This window comes from Ambystoma mexicanum, chromosome 3p, assembly GCF_040938575.1.
Source record: "Ambystoma mexicanum isolate Mex_15411 chromosome 3p, UKY_AmexF1_1, whole genome shotgun sequence".
Classification (NCBI taxonomy): domain Eukaryota; kingdom Metazoa; phylum Chordata; class Amphibia; order Caudata; family Ambystomatidae; genus Ambystoma; species Ambystoma mexicanum.
The window spans coordinates 1,059,636,900-1,059,652,834 of NC_090925.1; positions in this window are offsets into that span (position 1 = coordinate 1,059,636,900).

Here is a 15,935-nt window from a genome sequence, read left to right on the forward strand (position 1 = left end):
CAGCCCCTCTCCCTCCAAACCCCTGCCCCAACCCCCAAAATCAGCACCTTGGCCCAGAATTACCTCCACCTCCCACTTCCTTGTCCCAGTGCTTACATATGAGGCACATTGTCTCATAGGTAAGTACAAGGACAAGGAAGAGTTGGGCTAGGAGTAATGAAGATTATAGGCAACTAAGCCAGGCATTACTTCCATGTCCCACTATCTCATCCCTGTACTTGTGTATGAGACAACGTGCCTCATATACAATTACTAGGATGAAGAAGAATGTGGCTATGAGTAATGAAGATTACCAATAAGTAATTATGGCATCAAACACACGCAGTGACACAACACCATTTACCTGACTGGGCTTCAGTCCTCTCCCCCACCCCCCTGAAATCTTGGGCTATGTTGACTCAACCTGGCTCACCTAAAAAGCCGTTGCCGGACAGAACAGAACACATATGTTAAACGGTGGCTGGGTTTCGCCGTTACCAAAGGCCCAGCAATTATTAACCTAAAGCATTTCACTGATAGTCATCAGCAAAGAGATGGAATTGAAAGCCACATAATGATGTGCATTTCCCCCGGGAGGAAGTGTTTAGGGTGAAGAAGAGTGGGATGAAATCTGATCCTTGGGAATGTCCACTTGGAGGTGGATAAAAGTGGAGGTGTTAGAGTTCCATGTGATGGACGGTACAACATCATTTCATCGGCGGTAATTTCAAAGCCTGGAATTTAAATGTGCACATTATAACGACAATGTTAATTTAATTTTTTTAGGGGGGTGGTGGGAAAGGGCAGATAAGGGTTTGAGGCATAGAGAATAGGTAAACATAGGTGGGGAGGGGTGGTAAAAAAGAAAAAGAAATTGATTAACATTTTCATAATAATGTACACGTTTAAATGCCGAGAGTTGAAATTACCGGCGATTAAATGACATAGAACCGTGATGGACAATGAGTGGTCGGAGAAGTATGAGTCCACCAAATTGCGTGTATTGCACTTAAATCTAAGAAGTAGAGCGTTTGTAGACGGGAAGGATTGGTCCACTGTGTTGAAGGTTGTCCAATATTCGAATGAGTATGAGAAGGAGGTGAGAGTGGTGAGAAGTGGTCAGAAAGTTGGAGATGTGGGTGAGAGCACATAGTGTGTGAGCCTTGAGGCTGTTGACAATGTGATTAAAGACAACTCTTTAAATGACAGAAAAGTGCAAAAGTAGGTAACATACAGGCCTGAAAAAAGAGGGATTGTTCGGGTCAAAATGAGTTTCTTTGGTATGGGATTAGCTTTGGCTATTTTATAAGAGATACAGAAAATGCCTGCTGAGATGGACTAATTCGAGAGGAAGGGGAGATAAGAAGAGGTGACAGGTGCAAGTTCTTTAATTCTTTGTATTTGGAAGCGGCCCACGAGGGCTCAGGATGCTGAATGGAAACTGAGTACAATTTCTGTGTGAGGGCGAGAGAGATAGGTTGGATAGTGAGGAAAGGGTGGCGATGTCAGAATGTGGACTGAAGGGAAATGGGAGAGAGAAAACGGTGCACAATGTGTCACATTTTGTAGTGATTTTGGAGTAGAAGTAGGGGGCAAAATCATCAGGAGAGAGAAAGGAAAATAGGGAGTGGTTTTTAGGAGCAACCGTAAGGATCCATGGTCCTGGATAACTTTTGTGGGCGTGATTAGATAGATGATATACAAGTTCAGTTTAGTAAGATGATTAAGCAGGGTCAAGTGCAGAAGTGAGGGAAAAGACAGTGAGCCTCATTACAAATCAGGCGGTCCGGGAATAACGGTGGCGGTAAAGCCGCCGCCACCGTTGTTTCCGGACCGCCTGATCCCGACTCCTGCAGGCGGGAGGTAATGTTCCCGCCAGGTTTGACCTGGCGGGTTTAACACCGCCCGCCTGCAGGCGGACGAGGAAACACCGGCAGCATTATGAGATGCTGGCGGTGTTTCCATGCTCCCCATTCCCATCGAGTCCCATAGGACTCGATGGGAATGGGGATTAACACCATTCCGCCTCCGTGATTCCCAGAAAACCGGGGTTGTAATGCCCCGGTAATTCCGGGAATCACAGAGGCGGAATGGTAATACGAGTCCGGCGGTAACGAGGCGGTTTTACCGCCTCCTTTACCGCCAGACTCGTAATGAGGCCCAGTGTCTTTGTAGGCATTAAGAGTAGAGGAGTGATCTTTGTACCAGCATCATAGTTGGAGGCCTATGATTGTCTTCGCCTGCTGGGTGGCTGTGGAGGGCCATGGTTGAGGTTGGAAACAATAGGTGGTGAAGGAGCAAGCAGGATAGTAAAAGTTGAGGAGGTAAACAGGACTTTGTTACATTTGGCAAAGTTGAGTTTTATAAAGTGGACAAGTCAAAGAGAGATCGTGAGAAGGAAAGACGTATCTTTGTCCAGGTAGGGAATCATGTAATTGGGTTTGGATTTCCTTTGCTAATCAATAAAATAAGCAGACATAGGGGGGTCACATAGATATGATATGATATGATATTTTATTTGTATCGCGCTCGTACACAAGTGTTTCAGAGCACGACTAGGCAAGTGAGGGTAACAAGGGAGAACACAGCACAACATAAAAACGATCTTACTAGGCCCAGTGACATTGAGAACGCGCAAGTGCATGGGAAAGGGAAAAGGGAAAAAGTGCATGGAAGGGGGAGAGTGGAAAGTGCAGAAGCCGAAGAGCGCAGATAAATAAAATAAATAGAAAATTGAGGCAAACTGTGGTAGTGCAGCCAGCAAGTGGCAAGTGCTGTGTTAAAGGCAGCAGACTGGGTAAGTCTGAATAAGTGCAGAAAAAGAAGAAGAAAAATGGGGGCAGGGGGGGCTGTATGGGTACAGATACAGTCCCCACTGCAAGGGGTGACAAGGAGGCAGTGCAGGAAGGTGGCAGGGTGATCAGGTATCTGGGCCCAGGGGACAGAGGGTGGCCAGGTGCACCGTGCCAAGAGAGCAGATCAGTAGGGGAGAAGGGGAGCGAAGGCAGAAGCAAAGAGGAAGGTTTTGAGGTGCTTCCGAAACCGGAGATGTTTCTCCTCAAGTTTTAGAGTGGCAGGGAGGCTGTTCTAGAGGGAGGCCCCAGCCAAAGATAGAGATCTACCCCCAGCTTGTTTCTTTGAAAAACGACTGACCCTGAGGGAGTTAGAGGTAGAGGAGCGAAGAGCTCGAGAGGGGAGGTATTTGCGGAGGGATAGCTGAAGGTATTTTGATAGATGGTGACATGAATATGTGAGTGGTCAGAGGGAGAGGGTTCAACAGAGAGAGCATATGAGTTAAGGTTGGAGAATAGAAAGGTGAGATCAAGGGAGTTCCCAGGGGTGTGCTTAGAAAAGGTAAGTACAGTGACTGGGGTTGGTCCTAAGGAGTGGAATCTAGCTGCAGTTGATGTGCCTTAGTCATATTGGAGGTTGAACTCACACATTATGACAAAAGGGACATTAGCCGGAGGTGTATTGAGTTACCTCGTAGTTTAGAGAAGAAGAGATATAGGGAATTCATATTTGTATTTATTAAAAGAACAGGGGTGTCAATTCTGATTAAAATTACTTCAATAACACGTTTACATATGGCAGAGACATCCACCAGTGTGGTGCCTATACAATAACACTAATATGTGGTGATCCATTTAATGGGGTCAGAACACAGTGGGACATAGACGAGTGACAAAAAAATAAATAAATAAGAAACAGTGCTCTTATATTTACTTGGAGGGGCTGGTTTCAAACTAAATCAGACTACTGCAAAGACAACACATTACATTAGTATGTGGAACTGGAGGGAGTGGTGGGTTCAGGAAGGGACGATCGGGAAGAGTGCAGCAGAGCTCCCTCTTTAGCAAGTAAGTGATGTTTTATCATAGGTTTGAAGAGATCCATGGTCAGGCTGTCTTTGTCATGGGCAGTGGGTTCCAATGAAGTGGGACAAGTAGGGAGAAAGAGTAGAAGTGATAGGAGCCACAGTCAAGCATTTCACAGTGAGGTTGAGTGCAGAGGATGAGTGGACAGAGATATAATCATTCAATTACTAAGGAGCAAGACCATTGACAGCATTTTAGACAAGCAGAGGAACTTGACAAGGGAGCAGTTGTAAGGGGAGAGCAAACCAGCATGGTACCTGTAGGTAGAAATGTGGGTGGATCTGGGTAGGTTGTAGAGAGTGTAGGTAGTAAAAGTGAGCATTTTCTCTAGAGAGAGGGATCAGTAGAGAGGAAGACCAAGTTTTAGGCATGAGCAGTAGTCCGTTTTGCTGAGCACAAAGTTGGACATCAGAGTTTTTGTAGAGTAGTGATTTCGAAATTGATGGATTTTCCTAATGTTGAGAAGGTTAATATAAGCAGAAGAGGCAGTGGTAATGATCGATTGCTGCAAACATAGGTTGCTTTCAAAGAGGACTTCAAGTTTGCAAGCCTTGGCTGAGGAGAAGGAGGGAAGGGAGGAAAATAAATGGATGTCATCAGCAAAGTGGTAATAGTGAAAGCCAAAGGACGAGATATATCCTCATACATCAGAGTTATAGAGGGTGAGGAAAGAGGTTCAAGGACTGATCCTTGGGTGATGCTGACCGGGCGAGGGGCATAGCCAGGGGCAAAGTCAGAGAGATCAGGCGGTAGCTCCAAAAGGATTTCTTTAGAAGAGAGTTATGGGTAGTAAGCATCAGAGAGAAAGTTGGACATATGCATCAGTGCAGTCTCTGTGGAGTGCTTACTGCAGAAGCCAAGTTCAAGTGGGACTCCAAGGCCATTATCGTCAAGGTACTTACTGACCCAGTTGAAGACCACCCGCACATGGACCTTTAAATAATGGAGAAGGAGGGAAATGGGTGCTAGTTCACTGGAACGTTTGCGTCAGCAGAGGGCTTCTTTGAAAATGTTTAGAACAATTGAATATTTAAAGGCAGCACCAAAGAGTCCAATAGAGAGAGATTGGTTAAAGAGCATAGAGAGATAATGGCATGAGATTGAGACTAATATTTGACTGTTTGAGAAGCAAATGGGTTAAAAGCAGGGCAAGAAGAGTTAGCACTCTGAAGCATGGGAGCTAATACAGTAATAGAGGTGGGGCTAAGTAGTTCCTATAAGGATGGAATGGGGAGAGGTTGGGGATAGAAGGTGTGTGGGGAGAGAGATAGAGAGAGAGAGAGAGACGGAGAGAGAGAGATAGAGGAAGAGTTAGAGAGAGAGAGAGAGAGAGAGAGAGACAGAGCGAGAGCAGGGATGTAAAAGTGTCATAGATTTTAGAGACTTTAAAGGAAATGTAGTGAGCAAAGTCATTAGCAGAATGAGAGGAGACAACAGATATTGCCTTGGAAGATATAAGCAAAGCTTAAAGGGTAGATGGAAGCTTGCGAGGGTGATTATAAAGGGGGAGATTAGGTTTGTGAGGTAGGAGGATTTAGCATGGTTGTTTTGATGGTCTGGATCTCAGAGGTGATCCAGGGCTAAGGACAAGGATGGCAAGGCGTGGATGGGTGTGCAGGTGCAGGAAAGTGTTGGTCAAAAGGAGTCATAAGTGCATTGTGAATATCAGAAAAAGCAGACAACAAAAGCGACATGAATAGGGAAGAGATACAGTAGGGAGGTCCTCACATCATCAATGTGAGGAGCAAGAGAGTTATGCTTGTATGTCCTCGTAGCCATTTAAGAGAGGAAAGGAGAGGTAGAGGGTAGAGGGAACAAGATGTTGACGTGAATAATTGAATGATTGGAGGGGAGGGGTCAATGGAGAGAGCAGAGGAGGAGAGTGAAGTAGACAGAAAGACATGGGGCTTTATGCCAAGTTTGACAGTCTGGAAATAAGGATGCCAGTAAGTTCACTGGCACCCTTGTTTCTTAACCGGAGAACTACAAGTTTGTCTGCTGAAGCCGCTGTGCCCAACAGGTCTGACCCTGTCGGGCATAGCGGTCACTGTAAGCAAATCCATCACTGAAGCACTGGCACTGTTAACAATGGGCTGGTGCTTCCGTGTCCCGCTCCCATAGAGTCCGAAGGGTCTCTATGGGAATGGGGATTAACAAATTTACTGGCGCCTGACTTCCAGGCCACCAGACTTGTAATAGCCCGATGGCATCAGGATGTCAGGCGCCGGTCATTTCTGGGTTACCGCTTGACCCGCAATGAGGCCCATGGTCAAGATAATTGCCAATAGAATGAGTAGGCTGTTCGTGGAGGAAGTAGAGAGAGTTCAGATCAGGAGGGATTTAAATTCAAGGTGGATGGATGTAGAGGGTTTGGGAACATGACATTTCCAGAGTATGGCAATGGGGATGTCAATAGTGTAAGGAAGGCATGGTATCAACACAGTAAGACAGACATAAGTGACCACAGTTCAAGGGTGTTTATTCAACTTCAAAAATGAGTTTGAAAAGTGCCTATCTAATCCTAAATCTACATATGGGAGAAAGCTACGACTATCCAATAATAATAACGCAGTGCCAGTAGTGTCTTGTCAAAATAAAAGCGCCTATACTAATAAACCTATTGCCAATCCTTATCTCTAAACAGAAATAGAGTGCGAAACAATGTTATGGAAAAGAAAGAAGTGTTCACATAATGATATGTCGGGGTGTTCAGGCCACTGGCATCCATTCCCTACGTTTTCAACATGGGACAAGGCGGTACACTCGAGCCTAGCACAGCCTCTGGCTTTTCTAGCATGAGGATACAGTTCAATCATAACCATCAGGGCCTCAAGGCCTTCCGTGCCCAAGTCTCTTTGCCTTTCAAAGTCCCTTCATTAATAGGTCTTGATGTGACAAACACACAATATGTTCTTTTCCTTTTTCAGATTATCACAAGTACTCAATTTCTTAGGCGATTTGTTATTCACCTCAGATGCCCCTCAGTCGGCTCAGATCCCTTTTCGAAGCAATGTTCAACTTTTTGGGTGTATTCTTGTGCACACCGGATCCCCTCTGCCAGGCTCAGATCCACTTCAATTAAATATTCTTGTTTTTTTGTGTGACTCATTTTTCACCCCAGATTCTCCTCTGTTGCCTCAGATCTCGGAAATCCCTCGATTGGACTCAGATCTAGGATCCCGCTCGGTCGGGCTCACTTTCCTTTTAACACAATGTTCATAATCTTACACAAACTTGCTTTCACCAAAAGCTTTTACCTGATCTCCCTCTGCCGGGCTTAGACCAACTTCTTACACGATTTCATCAACTATCGAAGACTTTCGAATGTGCATAGGATTTTTGATTGACCCGTTGCAGGACCACTTCAATTTCACAATTCTTTGTCATTCTTCACATTTGCCACCTTTCAGCTGGATACCTAACAGAGACTTTCGAATGAGCACCCACGTGGTGCCAGACAACTCTGTCTATGGTATTGTATCTTTGCTTCAACGTTCAATCACTCATCTGCTTGTTTAATTGTGTTTGCGTCGCTTGCCACATACGCTTCATACACTATTCTCATCAGTTTTCACTATACAAATTTGCAGCTTGCAACCTTGACCTCAACACAGAGCGGTCTGGTATCAGTCTCCCCAACTCACCAGCTGTGCTGACTTCACTGGCGCTGCTTTGTTGTAGGAGCCAAGGACAGTACCATGGTGGCAAATGATTCTCCCCTCCTTGACTATCGACGCCGGAGAGCCCTGGGTACCTACGACACACAATGCAGGATTCTTGAGCCTCGATTCACGGTCTTACATTTCCTATTCTCAAAGGTTTATGAAAGTAACAGTCTTTCGGTGAAAAGGTCTAGGGCACTTCCCTCATTGCAATCTTCAGTTTTGCTGTCTTTTCCCTTGTATTAAACTGCTATCTTGGAACTGCTGCTTCCTCGTGTGCTTTGCCTTTGCTCAGACTGTGCTTTCGTGCTCTGCCTTTTATCCATGTGGAGAAGCGTAATGGGAGTCAGGTGGGTGTAATGGTCAGTAATTGCCCTGAGTGATAGGAGGTGGGGGAAGAGGAGCAGGTGTTGTATGGTATGTGTGTGGGATAGATGATGTTGAAAATCCTAGGAGAATGGGAGCATAAGTTTAATGGGTGATGGGTTAAGTGATTTAGGGCCTCAGTACACGGACGGCGGTAAGGGTTAACGGTCACCGTTAATGGTAACAGTGACCGTTAACCCTTACCGCCGTACTACGAGGTCCCTTTGCGGGTTGGGGAATTTAACGCCTGCTTTTTGCAGGCGTTAAAACCCAAACCGCAAAGGGACCTTGGTGCTAATTACGGCACCGCAAATTTGCGGTACCGTAATTAACACCTTCCCCATTCCCATTATGCCCTTTGGGGCAAAAATGGGAATGGGGAAGGGCAATGGTGGAAGGGGGAATTACCGACCCACCAACCTTGGAGTAGGGCGGTAATTCCCCTTTCTGCCAAGGTGGTGCCGGTAATTTACCAGCATGGACCAAGGTGCTAACAGCACCTTGGTCCACCGCCTACCATGTAATGAGGCCCTTAGACATTAGTACAGGTTGTGCTGAAGGCTATGAGAGGGGCGGAGGAGAAGAGTGTGTACTAAGATGTATGGAGCAAAGGAAATGCACATGATGGAGGGTAGAGGAAATGGGCAAGTGATGATAACGAAGGGTGGGTGCAGTCCAAGAGGGAGAGAGTAAGTGGGTGAGCAGAAAGTGAAGGGAAGAAAGCTTTGTTGTTGTAGGGGAGCTATGAGTCCTGTGTTTGACTGGAATGGGGGTATAGGTAACGAAAAGACATATAACCATCTCTAAACAGGGATGCCCCTTGGTCCTCTGAGGTAACAGCAGCTCTGTAGTGGATGGAGAGATACTGGGTCAAATTATTCCTATGTGTGGAAGTAGAGATCAAGCAAAGGGTGCACACAGCAAAGTCCTGGCATGAGCTGAGGCTCTGGCCATAGCCCCTTTCCTGCTCTTCCAACACCAAACAGGGAGTGCCCTTTCCTACTTTTGTCCTCTGCCCTACTGTGCCTCCTCCGACTCGGTCCTCTTCTGCTTCCTCCCCATCTCACCTGTTGCCTGTTTGTACTTCAGCCACGGTGTGTTTTGCAGGTCTCCAAAAGGCCACTGAAGATCTTATTGTCTGAGTTTGTTCAGCAGGCCTCCATACTGGTATAGAGGGCCTTCAGGGACCTGAGACTAGGTCACAATATTGCAGATCTGAGCACTTTAAAGAATCATTGCAAACAAAGGAATAAGGCGGTCATATCTCATCCTCGGGTACATGCTTCATTGGGGCAATCCAAGGTGCCAAATAAGCCTCCACCGATCTTGTCGTCTAGGTCAACCTAACAGGCCTCTGTGTTGGGACATGTGCACTGCAGGGAGGTGGAACTCTAGGGGACAGAACTGATGCTAGTGTTGCAGGGCCCGAACAGAAACCCAATGGCAGATGGAGGGTCCAAACCGGTGTCATTGAAATTAGGTTGCCTCAAGCGTGCCTGCAGAAAATAGTAGCCTGTTATTGGAGTGTAGGGGTGATGGAGCAAATGGAGCACTCTGCGAGACAAGCATGCAGTTGGCTACTAAGCTCACCAGGGATCCACCAGAGCATGTGACATCAGCCGTAAAGCCGTTTCTGAAAGCTCTTAGGCATAAAGAGAATTTTACTAGGATGCCCCCCAAAGTGTTAGGGCAAACCTCAGGACGCCCCCACCACCTTAAAGGAATGATATTCAGGATATACCTTGCAGCACTACTGTATGCAGTCAGACAAACATATCTCACATAAGGATATCAGGAACATGGAAGTGTTTTTAATAAATGATTGTTTTCAATTCTAAAACAGATTTTTTCCTTAACAGAAAAGCTATCTCTTAGGCAGTTGAGCATAATTTATAAGAAAATACTTCCAAAAGAAATCCGAAAAAAAGTGTACCAACTCTTTTAACGATAAAGGCGTCAATGAATAATGAGGAACAGCTGAGTGGAAATGAACTTCAAGATCTTGTTTGCATTTAAATCCATTAAATTGAATACAACCTATAACTGGCTGCTGAACTTTACCATAAACACAGCAATGGGGTCCCAGAAGATGTTGGCTGGCTTACCACTATCATCTTACAGTGATGTGTGCTACTTTCTGCAGTTTGCACCCACAACAGCTGTCCCCAACGTGAAGTAACTCGTGTTCACCTCTGGGAGACACGCTGGTGGGAGGATCATGGAAATGTTGACAAAGGCTCAAGCTGCTAACTTTCAGGCTGGAGCGTGGAAGATTTGTGGTAAATGCTTGCAATGGCGATGGCAGCAGAGGATGGGAGCACCACCCCAGCAGGGTAGTTGGATGGATTCTGGAAATGATGCCTCGGCTTCAGTCAAGGAGTGACATGGTAGACACTGCCAATGGTCCCTTGTAACGGCCGAGAGCCCCTCCTGACGCAAGGAAGATCAGCCGGCTGACCCAAGAAGCCAAAGAGTGGCTTCTCCTTCAGCATGCACGGTCTACCACTGAAGGGGGGCGGTGGCCTTGAGCAGAGATGACGACCAAGCTCTATCAATGCGGGACAGGCAAGAATGAGAGGAGGACAAGACCACACGGGTCCTTGGCTGAAAGGCCTGAAGGGGTTATTATTATTATTTTTTTAATTATATGGTTCAGAAAAAAAACTCAACCTTTAATAATACATACATTAGAATAAACAGACGTGCCAGGCTTTTATGCAAGTCTATGCAAAATGGACGAGCATACCCGGCCTTGGCACTTAAGGGGTTAAAAGGTTGAGCATTAATGTCAGTACTTATAGGAAAAACAGGTTAAAACAGAAAAATTCATTCAAATTCATAACTTCAAAATTCAAAACGTTTTCTTAATTCAAAGCTTTGATAAAAGATGTTATTCCAATTGCAATTGACGTGCTTCTACCCACCAGACATCTGTTCAAAAATTCACCCTTACCATAGTCAGTCTCACAAAAAGCCCTTTTGCCCAGCTAAAGGTTGCGTAGAGTATTGAGCAACGAGCAATTTATCAGATAGTCTTACAGAACCTGCAAAGTGCCTAATCTGCCGAGATACTGCTGTATTTTAGCTTAATTTCTTTAGAATTAAACTGGTTCCATCGACAACAGGTGAAGATCCATCGGTCACTTTATCTGGGTAAATATTCAGAAAAGGAGCCAAAGTGCCCCTTTTCTTATGTTCTGCGCTCCAGTGAACTAGTGAGGAGTCTGTATGTAGTTTATCAATTGTCGAAATCGAATATTGTTGAAATAATAGTAACTTTGCCCTGGTTGGATATTCAACCTAGTCCTGTGTTGAGCAGTCGAGCTTGTCAAGTATCGATTGACTCAGTGCTTTTAAAGGCTCCATTCTAGGACAACACTGTGCCACATATAATGTGTTAAAATCCACATATAGGCTGCCCTCTACCGGAATTAGGATTGTCCTCACTAAAGACAGAACTTTCCAATGGGCTCGTGCTGTGAGGGACACTAGGCCCAAGTCATCACGAATAGATACTGCAGGGAGCCTTGTTGGTAAGTTTAAGATAAGTTTCCAAATCCTACCCTCCAGTACCGATAAGTGTTCAATGTTAATGTTAATGTTAAAGGGTATTTACACCGCGCACTATCACCACCGGAGTGGTCCCCTGGCGCACTGGCGGCTCTGAAAGAGGACGGGGGTGAATTAGTGGGAATAAGCTTCAAAAGTGCAAGAGAGCAGTGATTTGCTGTTGGCAGCCTCAGCCCGGTGGGTCCGGTGGTTGGGCTTGGGGTGTTTGCGGTCCATAGTCGTCGTGTGCTGTTGTGCAAGTCTATGTGCGGTTTGTTTTGTTGTTGCAGTGTAGTGAAGTTTGTGCGGATTGCTGCGTATTAGAGTTGTGGTTGTGTTTGGTTAGAGTTTGAACGGTGTATGCAGAGAGAAGAGATTTTTAGTGGATTGGTTAGTTGGCCTTTCAGTCCTTGCAATTGTGTCTAGGTGTGATGTTTGCTATCATTCACTATTACTTCTGAGTGTGTGGCGCTTGCTAATTTCAAAATTCTGTCTAGATGTGAGGAAGGCTAGTGATCATGATCGTCATCATTCACAGTTTCATCTAAGTGTGGTGCATACTAGCATTCATAGTCCTGTCTAGATGTGGAGCAGACTAAATTCAAGAATTTCCATCTAAGTGTGGTACATGCTAAAATTCATAAACATGTCTAGATGCGAAGCAGGATTAAGTCAAGAATTCCATCTAAGTGTGGTACATGCTAACATTAACAATCCTGTCTAGATGTGACGCAAGCTAAATTGAGAATTCCATCTAAGTGTGGTACATGCTAACATTAACAATCCTGTCTAGATGTGACGCAGGCTAAAGTTATGAGTTCCATCTAAGTGTGGTACATGCTAACATTAACAATCCTGTCTAGATGCGACGCAAGCTAAATTGAGAATTCCATCTAAGTGTGGTACATGCTAACATTAACAATCTTGTCTAGATTTGACGCAAGCTAAAATTGAGAATTCCAACTAAGTGTGGTACATGCTAACATTAACAATCCTGTCTAGATGTGACGCAGGCTAAAGTCATGAGTTCCATCTAAATGTGGTACATGCTAACATTAACAATCCTGTCTAGAAGTGACGCAAGCTAAAATTGAGAATTCCATCTAAGTGCGGTACATGCTAACATTAACAATCCTGTCTAGATGTGACGCAAGCTAGAATTGAGAATTCCATCTAAGTGTGGTACATGCTAACATTAACAATCCTGTCTAGATATGACGCAAGCTAAATTGAGAATTCCATCTAAGTGTGGTACATGCTAACATTAACAATCCTGTCTAGATGTGACACAAGCTAAATTGATAATTCCATCTAAGTGTGGTACATGCTAACATTAACAATCCTGTCTAGATGTGACACAAGCTAAATTGAGAATTCCATCTAAGTGTGGTACATGCTAACATTAACAATCCTGTCTAGATGTGACACAAGCTAAATTGAGAATTCCATCTAAGTGTGGTACATGCTAACATTGCCAAGTAGTTTGGTTAGTATGCAATGCAGGCAACATTTACAGTCTAGTCAGTATTGAGTAGATTTAGGTTGGTGGTGATAAATCTCTAAGTATGTGTGGTGTCAGGCTATGGTAATCCATAAAAACGAAAGGTAAGATAGAGTGGCAGGGGCTTTTTGGAGTAGAGTAATTGCTCTACACCCCACCCGTGCCACACTTACATTTTTTGTTGGTGTCTGTTGACTTCTGGCTTCATTGGCTTCCCCTGCTGACACCTGCAGACACATCTTGGAGCCGTCAATGTCAGAGCCGCTCTTGGCCTTGGGTCACTTAGCCACAGGGGCTGCCGGGCAGAGGGCTGCCCTGGGCAGGTTTATGATATGTGGCCAAGAGACCAATCAGGGTGCCGGGGAAGGTTGGGAGGTGGGATTGGGCCGGGGAAGGATGGGGGAAGGAGGAAGGGGACTGGAGCACTGAGCGCGCTAAAAAGCCTTTTTAAAAACACTTTTACAGTGTTTTGAGTAGTTGTGGGGCCATCTGGGGGCAAACTCACCGTGGGCAGCCTCCTGGAAAGTGATGGTGGTGGCGTGGACACCACGCTCGCTGAGTTTGTTTCCGTTTTTTTTTTGTTCCTTTTTTCTGGGCTGGGAGACCAATCAGGGTGCCTGGGAGGGTTGGGAGGCGGGATTGGGCTGGGGAAGAAGGGGGGAAGGAGGAAGGGGACTGAGCACTGAGCATGCTAAAAAGCCTTTTTAAAAACACTTTTACAGTGTTTTGAGTAGTTGTGGGGCCATCTGGGGGCAAACTCACCGTGGGCAGCCTCCTGGAAAGTGATGGTGGTGGCGTGGACACCACGCTCGCTGAGTTTGTTTCCGTTTTTTTTTTGTTCCTTTTTTCTGGGCTGGGAGACCAATCAGGGTGCCTGGGAGGGTTGGGAGGTGGGATTGGGCTGGGGACGGAGGGGCGAAGGAGGAAGGGGACTGGAGCGCCAAGCACGCTAAAAAACCTTTTTAAAAACACTTTTACAGTCTTTTGAGTAGTTGTGGGGCCATCTGGTGGCAAACTCATCGTGGGCAGCCTCCTGGAGAGTGAAATCAAGGGGAGCATATGAATGTGTCTAAAGTCCATAATGAAGTTTAGGTATAATTTGTACCTCATAGTATCTAATCACAGGTTTGAGGGAGAAAGTACCAAACTTTGTGTCAATCATTTCAATCTGATTAGTCAATTTCCCAGCAGTATCATTTAACCAAGATATACAGCTCTGCAGTGAAGATCTCCCAAAAACTGGAAAACCCAACTAGATCAATGAGTCAACACAAGTAACAGGGGAGTTGCCCAGATTCCATTTCAAGGTACATTCTTTTGTACTGTTGCAGAATCTAATAACTTTTGATTTAACAGGGTTAACTTTAACATAGTATTTTCCCATATAATCAACAAATGAATTCAATAATCGTTGCAGACCGACTTTGCTTGCATCGAATAAAAAGAAGAATCCCTGTGGGCGAGCCATTGCAAGTGTAAGTGTAAAAATGTTGGGGTAGTCAGTGAGGCTTCCATAAGGACATCCATTATGTCTACCAAATATGAGTTGAAAATACAAGGGGCGACACCACATCCCTGTCTTACCCCCCTGAAGGGGTTATGCTTATTCAGGAAGGAACGGGGTTGCTTGACCCGCATCCCATATTCTCCTGAGCACCAACCACTCTCTCCTTTCCACACAAGTTCACACTCCCTTGGCAGTCACCAATCAGGGAAATCAGGGAGAGCATTGACATAATGCACAGGAGGACTATTACAAATAAATGCTGCCATACACATGAATGCATTTACAGCTCATTATAACCGTGTACACTTCCTATAATATGTATTATACTATTTCAGGATGAACCAGTTGACTTTATCCTACACTGAAGCCTGGTTGTTGCACACACGTTATACGTATTTGTCATAGGCACCTTGCAACCACTTTGCCACCTTGCAACCACTCAAGGCCTCTGCAATCAGTCTCTGCCAGTCTCAGCCGGATTGACCGTGAAGTAAGACATGCTCTGCATCAGGTACTGTCCACCCCAGAAATCGAACCCTGGGCAGAGACCCAAATTGACTACAATATATGCCTAATGTACTTATTACACCGAATTGATGCTACTAATTTGTATGCCACCCAATTATCTGCTCTGAATTGTCATGCAGACACTCCAAAACAGATTGATGATTCATTTGTAGGTATTGTTCTGCCTTAATTGTGTACATCTACTATTGGTTTGCAATGCAAGAAGCCACATGCCAGGCAGGAGCCAGGCTCCCAGCCACCCTCCGTTAGCCACACACCTCCCATTAAATTGTTGTGCAACTCTGAGCGATTCATAACTAGCGCTCACTGCTCTGCAATGGATGTTCAACTACACCATGCCTGCAGTATCTGCATGCCTATGACCAACGCTACCCTGAAACGTGTAACTGTTCGCCTGCGTTGTCACAAACACATCAGCCAAGCACCTTCATCAAATCGGCCCTCTGCCCAGAGCTGCGCTCGTCTGTGGCACCCCTATGCCTGTCCTCGCAACCCCCATCTCCCAGCTGCGCTACGCGGTATTAGCACTTTCACTATAGCTCATGCTGGAGATGATCGTTTTTCCCAGCCTCACCATACAACTACTATTCCCCTCCCACCGCCTAGCAAAACCCACATAGCCGCACCGGCTGTTCATGCCTCCCAGGCGATTAGCCTACAAAACAATGCCCCCTCACTACGTGCCCCTCCACGTGTAACTCTCAAGCCCAGCTAATTGCACAAACAACATGCCTTACTGACACCATTCACGAATGCTACCCCACCGTCAACCAATCACACAACATTTTGCACGCCCTTGGCCAAACTCAGACCACATTGACCCGTCTCTGCACACCTCCCTCACCGGCCCTCTACTTACCTCTGCTCGCTTGCGCACGACCCACGTAAACGTCCTCCTCCTGCCCAGCCCAGTCCAAACACGATTGCTGCTCCTCGCTGCTGTTGTCGCGAGCACCTGACCACGC